The following is a 15,293-nucleotide window of genomic DNA, read 5'->3' as shown; positions in this document are numbered from 1 at the left end:
CTGGGTCCACATTCCCTTCCTCTGTCCCCCATCAGGCATCCTGGTCTTTGACTGGATTTCCATTTCTTCTAGCCACATACAGAGGCAGTTCACTGCACGCTTGCGCCTACCCTCAAGAAGTATGGTGGGCAGAGCTCCTAAGGCACCTCCAGACTCCCCCTTCTGGGCCCTCTTTCCCCCTTCTTAGGGTCCTCATCTCCTTTCTTAACTCACTGTCTTTCTGCTTCTCTAGGTCACCCCCGTCAAAGAGGGAAAGAATGTAAGGATTTCCTCATACTGAAGTGTTAGGGGGCTTACCAGGGCCTTTACCTAGGAATGTCAGCATTTAAAGGCATAAACCAGCATGGAAAATGATTTCCTAAAGCAATGAGTAAAGTCAGGGTTTCAGGACCTGTCGACCATGAATATGAGAGAAGCTGTGTGTGAGCATCTTGGCCAATATTGGGAAACCCCCATAAATGAGATTGTTGTCTTCTCAGCCATTGTCTGGCTAAGAGAAGCAGGAGGAGGCTTCTTTGGGGCCCCAGCACCAATCAAGAGGACCTAGATGAAAAATCTGGATTGGGGGAGGCCCTTAGCCACAGAGCACTTGGAAGAAGAATAGGAACATGTGGTCCACTTGTGATCTGTGTTTACTCGTCTGTCTGGTGTGTCTGAGGAGAAGGCGCAGGCCAGCCAGAGGTCAGCGAGTCAAAACCCTTTGAAGACAGACCCAGCTTCTGAAATGGATTTGGCATTCCTTTGCTGGCTCAGTGTCCCACAGTAGTCTGCATCCTTCCTAGTTCATCACCTTCTGCATGTGTCCCTGGTAGAAATGCAGGTGTGCAAAACTGTGACGTTCTCAAAATTTCTGGAACCAAACACTGACTTTCTTGAGCCCCTTTCTGCCCAATAGCTGGAACTTTAGTCATTTCTAGGCAGGCTTAAATTGCATCCCAGTCACTCAGTGTTCTTCTGCTATCCTTTGTAATCCCAGAGTGCATCTAAGTGTTTTTGGAGGGGTTGGTATGCCGATGATGGCGTTAGGGCAAGGGGCTAGCATAGATGTCCTTGACTGTTGTGGTCACTGATGAGGTTTATCTCATGCACAGTGACACTGACCATGTCTCTCCCGTCCAGGATCTATCCATGGCCTTGGGTTTGTCCCACCCATCACTGCTGATGATGGCCTCTTACCAGTCCTCCCTCAAGGACAGGGTATGTTTGGATGCTCGCCTGCTTCCCTAGGGCTGGAGGACATTCAGAAGATGGTCTCCGTCTCTTTCTCTCCAACTGGTCCCAAGTCTTCCCTCCTTGTTCACTATACTGAGTTTGGAGAGGTCACATCAGAGAGATTCTCCACTCAGCCTGCTGGACAGGATGTGAGATGCCAGTCGTCTGTGGTTACATTTCCTATGCAGTTACAGTTCTTATCAGCCTTCCCTGGGGCTGGGCCTGGCCATGTATGGAGGGAAGATGGAGACATGCCTCCCTCCTCTGAGATCTGTGCAACAACTACTAAATCTTGCCTCCTTTTCCATCTCAATTCTCTTGTTCCTCTAGCAGTTCAAAGCTATGTAATTTCTGGAGAGAAATCTGCCTTCTTCTTTACACTACTATTTATAGTATAAGATTTGTATTCTGATTCCATCCAAAGTTTTGAAGACTCAGAAAAACTTTTCTCTAACATAAAAGCCTGGCTCTCCCAATGAAAGCCTTGGCTCTCAAGGTTATGCTCTGTTTCTAGAGTATATTTTAGAAATATAAAGTCAACATCTGATTCTTTTTTTTTTTTTAAAGATTTATTTATTTATTTATTTGTCAGAGAGAGAGAGAGAGAGAGAGAGCTAGCGCACAGGCAGAGTGGCAGGCAGAGTCAGAGGGAGAGGCAGGCTCCCTGCGGGGCAAGGAGCCCGATGTGGGACTCGATCCCAGCACGCTGGGATCACGATCTGAGCCGAAGGCAGCCGCCCAACCAACTGAGCCACCCAGGCATCCCAACATCTGATTCTTTTATCTTCTGCATTTTCTCTTTCCCTAAAGTAATAGCTTCAGTTCAAAAACAAAAATTTAGGTTTTTAGGTGATGATGCTATGAAGAAACAAAGTTTGTAATAATGCATTGATTACTCTTCCAGAGAATTACCCTGCTACACTTAGAATTGCCACAATTTGCTTTGCCCATTTTAACAATTGTCATATTTTCATGAGAAAGGGGAAGGAGGTAGACCATTGGGAGTACCAAGGAGATAAAAAAAGGGAAGATTGCAAAAAATGAGTAGTGAATGGATGTTGAAGTTATCTTTATGACTATGGGTCTTTGTAAAAAGCATCATGAAATGGTGCCCTGGGTAGCTCAGCTTGAGCGACTGCCTTCAGCTCAGGTCATGATCCTGGAGTCCTGGGATGCGTCCCACATCAGGCTCCTGCTCAGTGGGCAGTCTGCTTCTCTCTCTCTTTCTCTCTCTCTCTCTCTCTCATCGCCTCTCTCTCAAATGAATAAAATCTTTTAAAAAATCATGAAAAAATGGGAGGCAACCTAACTCTACCATTTAGTATCCATATTATATTGACAAGACAAGCTTATTAAACAAATAAGTTACACCCATGAAATGGGTATAATAATACTTACATGCCTTGGGGCATATGGGTCACTCAGTCAGTTAAGCATCTACCTTTAGCTCAGGTCATGATCTCAGGGCTCTGGGATCGAGCCCCAAGTTGGACTCCCTGCTCAGTGGGAGCCTGCTTTTTCCTCTCCCTCCCACTCTCCCACTGTTTGTGTTCTCTTTCTCTCTCAAATAAATACATAGAATCTTTAAAAAATAATACCTGCCTTGTCTACTTCAGAAGTACATGTGCTCGGGAGGGGGGTTGGGAGAAGGGCGTGGGATTATGGACATTGGGGAGGGTATGTGCTTTGGTGAGTGCTGTGAAGTGTGTAAACCTGGTGATTCACAGACCTGTACCCCTGGGGATAAAAATATATGTTTATAAAAAATAAAAAATTAAAAAAAAAGAAGTACATGTGCTCATAGAAATTGAGGAGGTATTATTTTTTAGTAAGTGTTGTTCTGTGTAGAACAGACATAACGAGGCCTAACAATGATTGTAGGAACCATGATAATTAAGGAGGACCATGTTCCTAAAATGATGGTTGATCACATTTTCAACTTAAGGGACAGTTATTTTCTTGACAATCTCAATATATATTTTTTTCTCTCTCTTTCTCTTTCCTCCTTTTCTTTTTTCCTCAGGAAGAATTTAGGCAGTGCCCACTGTAACATGGTCATGGTATGGTATTTATCTCCAAGGCTGACATGTAGCTACAGTCTGTGCTGGGCTTCTGGCTGACTTCTCAGTTCCTGGGCATCAGAGAATGGTGAGTGCTTGGTAAAGAGGATGTACCCACAGTGGATTGTGGGGAGTAAAAATAAAAGGGTAATAGTATGGTCCTTGCCCTCGAGAGGTTCCAGGTTATACTAGGGAGGCGTTGTTTAATGATGTATTCATTCAACAAGTATTTATCAAGTCCTCGCATATGCCAGGCACTTTTCTAGGTGCTAAGAATACAGCAGTGAACAAAATTTGCATTTTAGGGAGACTTGATCAAAATGCATAGAACAAGAGTATTCAAAATATAATCAATGGCTGTTACATGGTCTGAAGGATCAATGCTATAGAAGTGAATGTGGGGTGTTGTTTCCAGAATGCAAACTTTAAGGAACTACATTTCAAACTGGAGTTTGAAGTTTGGAAGAAATCCTTCAAATGGTAGGCAGGAAGAAATGGGAGGAAAAGACTCAAGAGCAAACATGGCTATTCTGGAGATTGGGAGAGTCTTCCTTGATGTGAATGGCAGATGTATTTTAGAGAGGACTGGGGCATTTGACTAGAGAAAAAATGTGGAAGATAGAGAAGTTTAATTTTAATGGTTGGGAGTAAAAGACCATGGAAATTTTGGGGTGCAGGGGCAGTAGGGTGATGTGATGAATGTTGTTGTTAAAGGATTTAGACTTGGTGCATTAAAGATTCAGGCCACAGAGAGAATTGCACATACATTGTCATTCACAAAGGTCTACTACATGCCATGAAAAAGATTGGAAATTACCAGAACAATTATTTATTTGTATAATGGTGATAAGTCTGGATAAGAAAGTAAAAATAAATCCCCTGAAGTCCAGATTATTTAATTAAGTGGACAATCTTACTGTAAGCCCCATCTGGTTTATACAGATACATATAATTCTGTATATCCCCTTTCATGACATTTATATGTGGGTCAGTTGATGTGGATTTAATGAACTGATTTATGATTTTTTACTTAGAGTTACCAAGTCATATTTCCACTGAACACCAGGGACTAACAATATGAATTTCAACTTCTTAGGAAAAATCCCACCGCACATGGAGGAAAAGGGCTTGTGGTATCAACTTGGAACAATTTTCTTTTCTTGATCAAGTGGCCAAGGGCGAACTGGTGACCAGGCCTTATTTTCCAGAGACCCTTAAGGAACTTACCATTGAAAAGCTAATTACCCTCTGTTGAGAATTTAAACCACAGCAGCCATGGTGTTTATAAGACTTCACTGTATTCAGGGAGGAGGTTTCTTTTGCCACTAAAAACTAGGACTTGGTTAGGGATAATGTGGTTCAGGTTTTCTCATAATTGTTTGGAAATTCTCTGGGTGAAATGTATGGGTCTGGGAAAGATCAGAGCTGACAGTGCTCAATGACTTCTGATTTTCCAATCCATCAGAATGCCTGGTGGTGTCTCCTTGGCTATCTGCTCATCAAGCTTTACGTTGGTAAAATCCTTAGCCGCTAAAACAATGCTTCTCGCTGTGTGCTGTCATTGAACTCTAAAAGGAGTAGAATGTGTGTTTGGTCAATGGAATTGGCAAACAGAGCAGGCTTCTGGGGCATCTGGACATTGTTCATACTGAAACCTTTTATTTGTTCATTTAGAAACGAACAACCAGGAAAGCTTCTGCATTTCGGAGATATTTGCAAAACGAGTTCTTTCAGGTTGGGTTTGGCTACAGTCCCATGTGAAGCAGTCACACTTCTTACTTCTTACTCAATGGATTGTGGATAAAACAGGAAAGCTTTGACTCCTCAAATTGTTTGATCTTTGTTGCATTGGCCATTTTTGCAGATTCTAACATCTGGAATATAAATTAGAACTACACATTTAATATTTCTGTTTAATGTTCATTATTAGTCTCCCCTGAAGATTGTTATTCAGGATTGACTGCCAAGGGCCTGCTATTCTAATTGACAAAATTCTTATCCAGTATTCTGGCTATTCTTTTCTCTCCCTGAGTAGACCAAGAAAGGAATAGTGTACTTCTTCAATTTTCACTGCAAACAGTAAATCATCAGAGCTGTGTAAGTTGATATTTGTGTTGAGCATATCATAAATGTTTGTTGAATGGGCCATTCTAGAGGCTTCTAGAACATTTCTGTGTGGAAAATTCTTATTTACACTCTAGGAATTTTGGAAAATCAATATTCTAAACCCCAGACACATCATGTTATACATCTTGTTTCACTCAATCCTGTGAAGTTTAATCAACAAATACTAGACATGTGGCTCCAGATGCTATTGGGAAATGCAAAGCAAAAGAAGGAATAGCTTCTGCTCTTGAGGCATTTTATTAGTTTGCCATAACAAAATGCCACAGAAATAAAATACCACATAATCAAACAAGAGGAATTTGTTTTCTTACAGTTTGGGAGACTAAAGTCCAAGATAAAGCTGCTGACAGATTTGGTTTCTTCTAAGCCTCTCTCCCTGGCTTGTAGACCACCACCTTCTCACTCTGTCCTCACATTATCTTACCCTTGTGTGTGGCCATTTCTGGTGTCTCTCCTTGCGTCCTAACCTCTTCTTAGAAAAATACCAGGCATATTGGAATACAGTACACCCTATAAAGTTTATTTTAACTTAATTACTTCTTTAAAGGTCCTATCTCTAAATACAGTTACTTGGTTAGGCTTCAATGTGAATTTTCAGGGGACACAATTTGGCCCATAATGGTACTGTTTAGGGATAACTGGGAAGCTATACACTGAATGACTATTATACAAACATAGAATCAGCCAAAGGTAGGAGCAAAGTTCTATGATTAAGGAAGAGAGTATTCCCATCTGTTTGGGAGAACTGGGGAAACCTTTATGGATGAAATGGTTTTGAGATGGATACTGAAGAACAGATTTTAAAGAATGAACTCTTAAATTGAATTATATGAAATTGCTGTCTTAAAAATCAAAATGGTCAAATATCAGCAATTTCATATGTTACGACATATTTCTTTTTTTTTAATTTAATTTAATTTTTTTCAGTGTTCCAAAATTTATTGTTTATGCACCACAACTGGAATAGGGGAAGGAATGGCAGACTTTTTCTATATAGATCCAGATAGTAAATGTTTTAGGCTTTGTGGGCTATATGGTCTCCTTCACAACTACTCAACCCTAGCAAACATACATGGACAATATGTAAACAAATGAGCGTGGTTGTGTTCCAATAAAACTTTATTCACAAAAACAGGCAGCAGACATAACGAGTGAGTAGATGAGTCAGGGCAAGAACGCAGTTGCCCTGACTTCCACATTAATGTCCTTTACTTCTATGTTATGCTAATTTTATTTCCTAGGAACTAGAGCGATTCTGAGTAAATACAAGAAAGTGTCTTTTTGTTGTTGTTGTTAGTTAAAAAAATATCCATTTGGGAAAATAAAAACTAAAACTGCCCCCCCATCCGCGCCCCACACCCCCATAAAAGAGGGCAGGCCAGATTTGGCTCTGGGCCATCCTTTGCTTATCCTTTTTATAGGGGAAACTTTGAATTTCCTAACTCTTCAATTTGTGGAAACACATCTTCCCTGACACTTTCACACCCCTGCACCGGGCACAGAGTTTCTCCTCTGTGACATGCTGGTTCCCTCTGTTCCAAAGCAGAGCCTTCCAACATCCAGAGACTGGAGAGAACAGAAAATACCTTGGCTCCAACTCAATGTTGTCATGTGGTAACAGACCACAAACCTAAGCCACTTCCGTCTTGTCCCTTAACTCTTGGCACATGTGTGTTTTGTTTCTATTTTATTGGCTCCTGAGTAGAACTGCAAAAAGACTCGTGGCCTCCTTTCATCCAGCGAGGGAAAACAGGCAACCATCTCTCCTCGCAATGTTCTTGGTATCCCTGTTGCAGAAAGGGCTCTTTCACAATACCAGATTTTTCCAGATGACTGAGAATTTCCAGCAAATACAAACAGTCCGTTGTGGGCAGGAGATGTACTAAATGCACATAGATGCCTCCTTCATGGGGAGGAAGGACACTGGCAATAATGTCACCTCCTAGGGAGAGCTCGGTGGCATTACTGGGGACCCCTCTCCTATTAGTTCTTCACAAGTATTTACAGAGCAGCTACTCCCCACCTTACTAGTACTGGAGATAGAACTGTGACCAGTCAAGGCAAGATTCTCTTTTTCATGGAGCTTTCATTCAGAGGAGAGAAGACAGAATATAAACAAGCAGAAAAGTATAGAAATCATAGAGTCTCAAATTGTAATTGTCATTTCTAAAGAAAATGAAACAGAGTAATGGGATGCAGATTGCTGGTGGCTGGTTAAGGAATGGCGAAGAGCTTTGAACAGAGTAGGAGCTGGCTATGTGGTGAGCTGCCTCAGAGCATGAGAGGCAGAGGCAAAAGCGAGGTAGGGCTCTGACCTGAGGACAGGTTTGGTTCCCACAGCAGCCTTGAATGGAATGAACTGGAGTGAGAGTCATGGAGAGCAGGGTTGGAAATCTGCTCTGAGACAGTGAGGCCCCAGGATACCCTGAGTAGCAGAACTCTGTCCCAGATCCCAGTAGCCTCGTCTGAATACTTTAAAGGCCTCATGTCCTTTGCATATGTTTTCTTTCTTTTTTTTTTTTTTTAAAGATTTCATTTATTTATTTGACAGAGAGGGAGATAGATCACAAGTACACAGAGAGGCAAGCAGAGAGAGAGAGGGGGAAGCAGGCTCCCTGCTGAGCAGAGAGCCCAACGTGGGGCTTGATCCCAGGACCCTGAGATCATGACCTGAGCCACCCAGGCGTCCCATATGTTTTCTTTCTTTTCCTTTTCTATCAAGTTGGCTTAGCTTATGGCCACTCTTTTTGTGCCCTGCTTCTAATCTTGGAATGAGCAACTAGATAATTAGTTAATTATCTAATAATTAGGTAATTATTAAAACCTGTTGCAGGAGAACAAATTGGGCTCCAAGGAGGGTGTGAGAGACTCTTCTATGGTCAAGTTTGCAGAGAGTGTGAGAAGCCCTCGAACACACTGTCTTTTCATACTGACCTCTCAGTGGTATCTCTGCTAGCTAAAGCTGCTGAGTGTCTGACTTCTGGGTGAGAGTGAAGAAGCTGTAGGAGCACAGTCCCCTTCCTTTACAGACATATCTCCCACACTCCTGTGTCTTCTGAGAGAAATCTAGTAGATTTCTAGAGGAAAACCATTGTCCTGTGCAATCATTATGCCTTCCCAGATTCCAAATAAGCAGGAAAGACTGTGGGAGCTGGATATTGGGCTTAATGTCCATTTTGTTCCTCCTTTCCTTTTCTCCTTGAGTTCAGATGAGGATTCATTATAGAAAACATCTTTTCTTCTATTTCTTCTAATGCTGTTAGTAACAAGAAGAAAATAAAATCCTATCTGTGAAAGGAGCGGCAGTTGAACAGGCATGATTTCTCTTGGGATGAGGAAGATGTTGAAGGTGAAAAGGCTTGCAGCCCTTAGAGCCTGAATGTCTCTGGGCCTGAGTATCCTTCCCTGTTGCTCTTTCCTCCCTCATATTCTTGTACCATGATTTTATACTGTGGGATCCTACCAATACTGTTTTTTTTTTTTTCCTCTGCAAACTCAGTTTTTAAAGCTCAATTTTACTGTATATGTTCAGAAGCACTGAAGACCAGAATATTGTTTGGCAGGACCAACCTTGATATTACCACCAGGTGCAGGAGACAAGAGCCATGAGTGACCTCAGGGACACATCATAACCACACTACATCCTCCCCATGCCCTGCCCTGAAATCCTATCACAATGGCTATAATATTTGACTTCAAGTTTTTATCTTACATTAAAATATAAATTCCCAGGGGAAGAATAATGCCTTATACTTTCTCTACACATTTATCCCTTAGGGGGAGTTAGATACTTTACTGACATTAGGTTTTTATAGGAGGAAGAGAGGAAAGTGTGAGAACACTAGAAGGCTGAAACTCAGGAAGTTGGGGTTGAGATTCAGGATGGTTTCTGGTGCAGGTGAAAGGAAGATGTGTGGGAGATGGCTCAAGAAGAGAAACTAGAAACACTGAAGACAAATTTGGCTAATTTCCCAATCATCTAAAGCTCTGGCCTCAGAAAATGCCACTGGGATAACTGTTCCCTTCCTTGGCTCATTAATCTTGGTCTCTTTCCTTACATTGCTTTCCTCCATTCTGCCCAAGGCACCATGTCCTAGTCAAGTACTTCAACCTCTGTGTGGACCGATTTGCTAGGATTGCTGAGTCTGTCTTTCAGAATCATCTCAAGACTTGGTGCATTTGTTCTGTTGTTTGGCTCTCCTTCAATGCATATTATAAATAAAAGCTATCCCAACCTGGCTGACCATTTTGTGTTACTGCTGTCCCCTCCTCCAGGCACATAATCCTTTCCCAAGTCACAAAGCTCTTCCCTGCCTCATCCATCTCTCTGTCTGGAGCCGGTTTTGCATCCTACCATTACCCACCTTCAATGACTTCTCCTTGACCATTAATCCCAGATGTGGAATCTTGTCAGATCTTATTTAAAATCAAAGTTCTCTTTATACAGCCACTAAATCTCCTTCACCTTTCATGACAGGGATATCTCAAGGAAACTCCGTCTGATTTGTTCAACATGACCTCCTCTGCCTGGGTCCCTGCAGCCTTCCTTCAATAAAGTGGGCTTTTCCAGGTGCTCTCCTTCCACATCTTTTAAGAATGCTTCCAAGAACTCATCTACCACATCCCTTCTGTTCCTAAACAAACCAGATGTTACCCAGGCTGATCTTCTATCTCCCTGCTTGTCTTAAGAGGGATCTTAAAAGAAATATGAAGGATGGATCTGGCTATTTTCAAATCCTTGGGAATTACTTCCAAATAAGTGAAATTCGGTTACTGCCTCTTTACCTTGTCTGCTCTTCCTGTGGTTGTAAATTAAAAACAACAACAACAACAACAACAGCAAGATAAATGGCCATGTGTTTTCTACTGTGTTATATGATGTACTTATATTAAGTCATAGTTTATTGAAGCTTGCCTCCAGGTCAGTTATCCTCAAATGTAAGTTTGGGATTTGAGACAGCTCAGTACATTCCTCTCAATACATAACATGCCTCAGTTCAGAATCAATTGAGAGAGAGGAACGTGGGTAACCTAGAATAAGATATCACCTTTAATACTTGGAGTGAATAGATTGATTTTCTATTGTTTAAATCCTATATTACATACACTTTTTAACTCGGGCTCCAGAACAGTTGGATAATCACAAGTTTCCTCCCTCGGGGCAAAGCCTACCCCACAGAGTGAAATATACTCTCCTAGCAGCAAGAATATCCCAAAGAGAGAAGAAAGGTGCAGGTTGTGAGCCAAGTTCACTGCTCAGGAGAGGCGATTCTCCCTAAAGAGTAGATAGAATACATTAGGCCTGAGGGAGGGGCCAAGGGAAAAATGTCTTGATATGGAGGTTCCAATGGTGGGGAATAGGCTCTCCAGGAATGTCAGGTTGTATAAGAATTAGCTGTTGTTTTAAATTTCAAGTTTCCACTGGCCCAATCTTGACTCGAGATCTGTGTCCAAATATATCAAAGAATCCCAAATCATCTGATGTAAGAGGTTAGTGAACCCCACTTTGATAAGGTATTCTCCACAAAAAGGATTATATAGTTGAATATTTTAGAAACACTGGATTTGGTGAGTGCTGTGAAGTGTGTAAACCTGGTGATTCACAGATCTGTACCCCTGGGGATAAAAATATATGTTTATAAAAAATAAAAAATTATATTAAAAAATGCATTGGAGTAGGAAAATAATAAAATGTAATGCATAAACTTTAAATAAACACTACATCAAATTAAAAAAAAAAAGAAACACTGGATTAAAAAAAAAAAGCATATTTCTTCCCCAAGTTATAGTGTAAATATTTGAGAGGAAGGCACATGGTATTTTTCAAACTTTTTTTGACCATACCTATTAATCACTTGAAGGACACTACTAGACTGTCTCACACAGTTTGAAAAGCATTGAGTTGAATGTGTACAACAAATGGAATAACAGTTATAATCTCTACTGATTAGAACACACCTGAAATTCACTTTGTGGTGCTATTATACTTGAAAAAAGAGTAACAGGTTGAGAGAAGAGCAAATAGGATCTTTAGGGTGTACTAATCATGTCACCTAAACAATGGTTGAAAGAGACTTAAGAGACTCCTACACTAACATGGAAGCTCAAATATGCATATCCAAAGTCATCCCCTTGTCAAGACCCCATTAAAGCCATGGGGAGGAGATTCGAAGAATTGGGAAATAAAGAGGAAGACAACAATTATACTTGGAAGCTGGAAAGCATACAGAAAATCTTAACTGAGCTAGCAAATCAAACAGCTGGTCCCAAACCAGAGTGGTTAGCTATCACAGATTCCTCAGAATGCACAGGTTGGACAGCTCCAGTTACCCTTGTAACAGTGCATAGTGGTGGGAACAAAAATAAATAGAACTGGGTAAAAACCATTGGCAAAGGTCAGATTTCTAGTTCTTCCAAAATCTGTGCCACTGGCAAACTGACCCTTCCCAAGCCCACAGAGGCCTAGATGTTTATTCTTTGAAGAGAGTCAAACCAAAGAACTTTGAATTGGGCGTTGCCTGACACAGATGTTCGTGTAATTGACGCTGTAGTGTCCTGCTGAAGACAAGGAGATAACCAAGCTCTATGCATATCAGCATCAAATGCTGAGTGCCCCAGTCCTTTCCCCTCCAGTCCCCATGAGTCTTCTAGGATACAATCCCCCAAGCAGGAATTTCAAAGAATATACTTCAAGGAATCTGATTATTCCCAAAGGAAATACTAAAACCAATGCTTCCCTGAAAACAGCCAACCAGATCACCCTTCAAGGGGAGCTCAGAGTCAACAAACCCCATTCACAAATGGCTGCAACAAGATCCCCAGTCCCTCAGGCAGTTCCTGCACCTTACTTCTCCCCATTAAGAGGCAGTATCTATTTCTCTTCCTCTTGAGACTGGATGGGATTTTATGACTACCTCAGTGAATGGAATGTGTTGCATAATTTGGTATAATAGGTCATAAAAGTTGATGTGGCTTCTGCCTGGCCCTTTGTCTCTCTGGATTCTTGACCTTAGAACCTTGCCATCATGCTGTGAGGAAGCCCAAACTAACCCACGTGGAGAGGCTCCCTAAAGAGAAACTGAAGCCATCAGCCAAAAGCGAGCCTCAACCACAAGACCCATGAGTGATGGATTCCAGCCCCCACCCCTGGGAGATTTCAGCTGAGGTCTCTGACAGTGTGAAGCAGAAAGACCATCCTTGCTCTGCTCTGTCTGAATTCCTGACCCAAAGAATCCATGAAAATTAAGAATGGTTGTTTTAAACCACAACTCTTTGGAATAGGCATTAATTAAATATTTAAAGATTATTTATAAATTATATACAATATAATTATTATAAGTATAAGCATAAATTATTATACAATAATTATTTTGGAAGTCACATTCCCTAAATGTTTCAGGATCCTTAGGGGAAGCAATTTGCCATCTTGGAATTTAAAAGAATGGTGTTTGTGTGAATAGGAGGAGCAGGGAGATCAGACTATGATGGAAGGTAAATTAGTACAGTATTCAGTATGATCCAAAATTTTCCTAAGAGCTTTTCTGGAATTTTAAACTCTTTTCTTTTTCTTTGGGAAAAAAAAAAAATAACGACAGAGGATGAGACATGAACTCATTACAAGAATAAGTTTCAGGATTTCATAAAATGAAGAGAAAGTTTTGAATAGGCGAATATGAATTCAAAGACTACTTATAATACATTCCAGAGCTCAGCAACTTTTTTTTCATATTGCCTGCTGTTTAGGATTATAGTCATCACTGCTGAATTCAGTTACAGGTGGGGACATTATTTTGGAAACCTCTCTTTGTATTGTCTTTGTAACCTAGATCTATTGCCCATGACATTTTAGCTATTTAATAACTCTACTGTTCCAACAAAACCTCCCCAAGGAGTACTTCAAGCTCCCAGTGTCCACCAACCTAAGCTCTCCATAGGAGCAATGAAAAACCACAGGTGCGAGAAATGAGGATTCTTTCTCTGAGGGGTCTCTTTTCAGTCAGTTCTTTTTTGTCTTAAAATAGATCTTAAGCTCTAAGGAGTAGTTAATCTTAGAAATCCAGAAATGGATGATTAGCCCCCAAAGATTAAGTGATTATCTAAGTATGTTAATTCCATGTGATTGTTAATTTATTACCTTCTATCCTCATGATGAATGTCAATCTACCTCACAAACTTCACACCAATTATTTTCATCAGAAAAAACTTCCTTGCGAGTAGGGGAAATAAAAATCTTTTCTCCAAAATGAATAACAGAAAGACAAAACCATGCTCATGTAGCTTATAAAAGGTGTGAAAGAGACTGAAGTTTTTTGACTCGCTCATGTGGTCTGACATTTTTCATTTGGCAAAGCAGTGTTTTCAGTTTGTACTTACTGTAAAAATAGGATTCTGATAGAAGAGTATTAGGGAGGGCATGGATTACGTGGAGCACTGGGTGTTATTTGCAAACAATGAATCATGGAACACTACATCAAAAACTAATGATGTGGGGCGCCTGGGTGGCTCAGTCGGTTAAAGCCTCTGCCTTTGGCTCGGGTCATGATCCCAGGGTCCTGGGATGGAGTCCCGCATCGGGCTCTCTGCTCAGCAGGGAGCCTGCTTCCTCGTCTCTCTCTGCCTGCTTCTCTGCCTACTTGTGATCTCTGTCTGTCAAATAAATGAAATCTTAAAAAAACAAAACAAAACAACCACAAAAAAACTAATGATGTACTGTATGGTTGACTAACATAACACAATAAAGAAAATAAGTTAGAGAATTTTTTTTCCTTTTAAAAAAAATCTTCAGCTTAATCTACCTTTTTTTATTCAAATTCAATTAACAACCTTACAGTACATCATTAGTGTCAGATGTAGTGTTCAATAATTTATCAGTTGCATATAACACCCAATGCTCATCACATCATGTGCCTTCCTTAATGCCCATCACCCAGGTACTCCATCTCCCCATCCACCTCCCCTGCAGCAACCCACAGTTTATTTCCTATAGTTAGGAGTCTCTCATGGTTTTTCTACCTCTCTGATGACTTCCTGTTCAGTTTTCCCTTTGGTCCCCTCTGCACTGTTTCTTATATTCCACATATAAGTGAAACCATATGATAATTGTCTTCCTCTGATTGACTTATTTTGCTCAGCATGATACCCTCCAGTTCCATCCATGTTGATGTATATTGTAAGTATTCATCTTTTCTGATGGCTGAGCAATATTCCATTGTATATATACACCACATCTTCTTTATCCATTCATCTGTTATTGGACATCTCAGTTCTTTCCAGAGTTTGGTTATTGCGGACCTTGCTGCTATAAACATTGGGGTGCAGGTGCCCCTTCAGATCACTACATTTGTATCTTTGAGTAAATAACTAGCGGTGCAGTTGCTGGATCATAGGGCATGGTGGTTCTTCCAAAAGTTAAAAATAGAAATGAAAAATCTTTATCAGCCTTTCTCCTCCTAATGGGATTTAGGGTTACTGAATCACTGGCAAACCCTTCTGAGTCAAGAGATACTTGACTCAAGTATGTCAGTTTTTCCTGGACTTTTTGATTGGTCTGGAGAGACAAAGACAAGTTAGATGTGGAATGTGCCTTCAAAATGCTTACAGGCTACTAGGAAGGTAAAAGCAATTAAAATGTAAGGAAGAATGTGAGATGGACCATATGGAAGGTAGACACACACTGAATGGGAGTAGAGAAGAGGGAGAGAAACTTAACAAGTTGGTAGTGAGGAAGGAGGCGGGGATTAAGGGGAAGTGGAGTCAGAGAAAGGCAGTTTCATGATGGAGGTGAGCTCAAAGAACCTGCAAAAGATTAGTTCAAATGAACAATAAAGATGGAATTTGGCTGGAACATCCAAACTAGATGTCTTTCAGTATCAGTGGGGCCCTAAAGGGGGGCAT

General features: G+C 40.9%; 1 protein-coding gene across 2 annotated transcripts in view; it reads left to right on the top strand.

The window, feature by feature from the left end:
* OSR1 (odd-skipped related transcription factor 1) overlaps positions 1-15,293 on the top strand; it is a 228,166-nt gene that overhangs the window by 114,389 nt on the left and 98,484 nt on the right. For both annotated transcript variants that reach the window (XM_082744178.1, XM_082744179.1), the window contains exon 2: positions 3,236-3,360. The gene's annotated coding sequence lies outside the window, so the exon portion shown is untranslated. The remainder of the gene's footprint in view (positions 1-3,235; positions 3,361-15,293) is intronic.

This window comes from Mustela nivalis (genome assembly GCF_964662115.1).
Source record: "Mustela nivalis genome assembly, chromosome: 8".
NCBI lineage: Eukaryota > Metazoa > Chordata > Mammalia > Carnivora > Mustelidae > Mustela > Mustela nivalis.
Note: the sequence above shows the minus strand (reverse complement) of the source record. Positions and strands in the feature narration are given on the sequence as shown.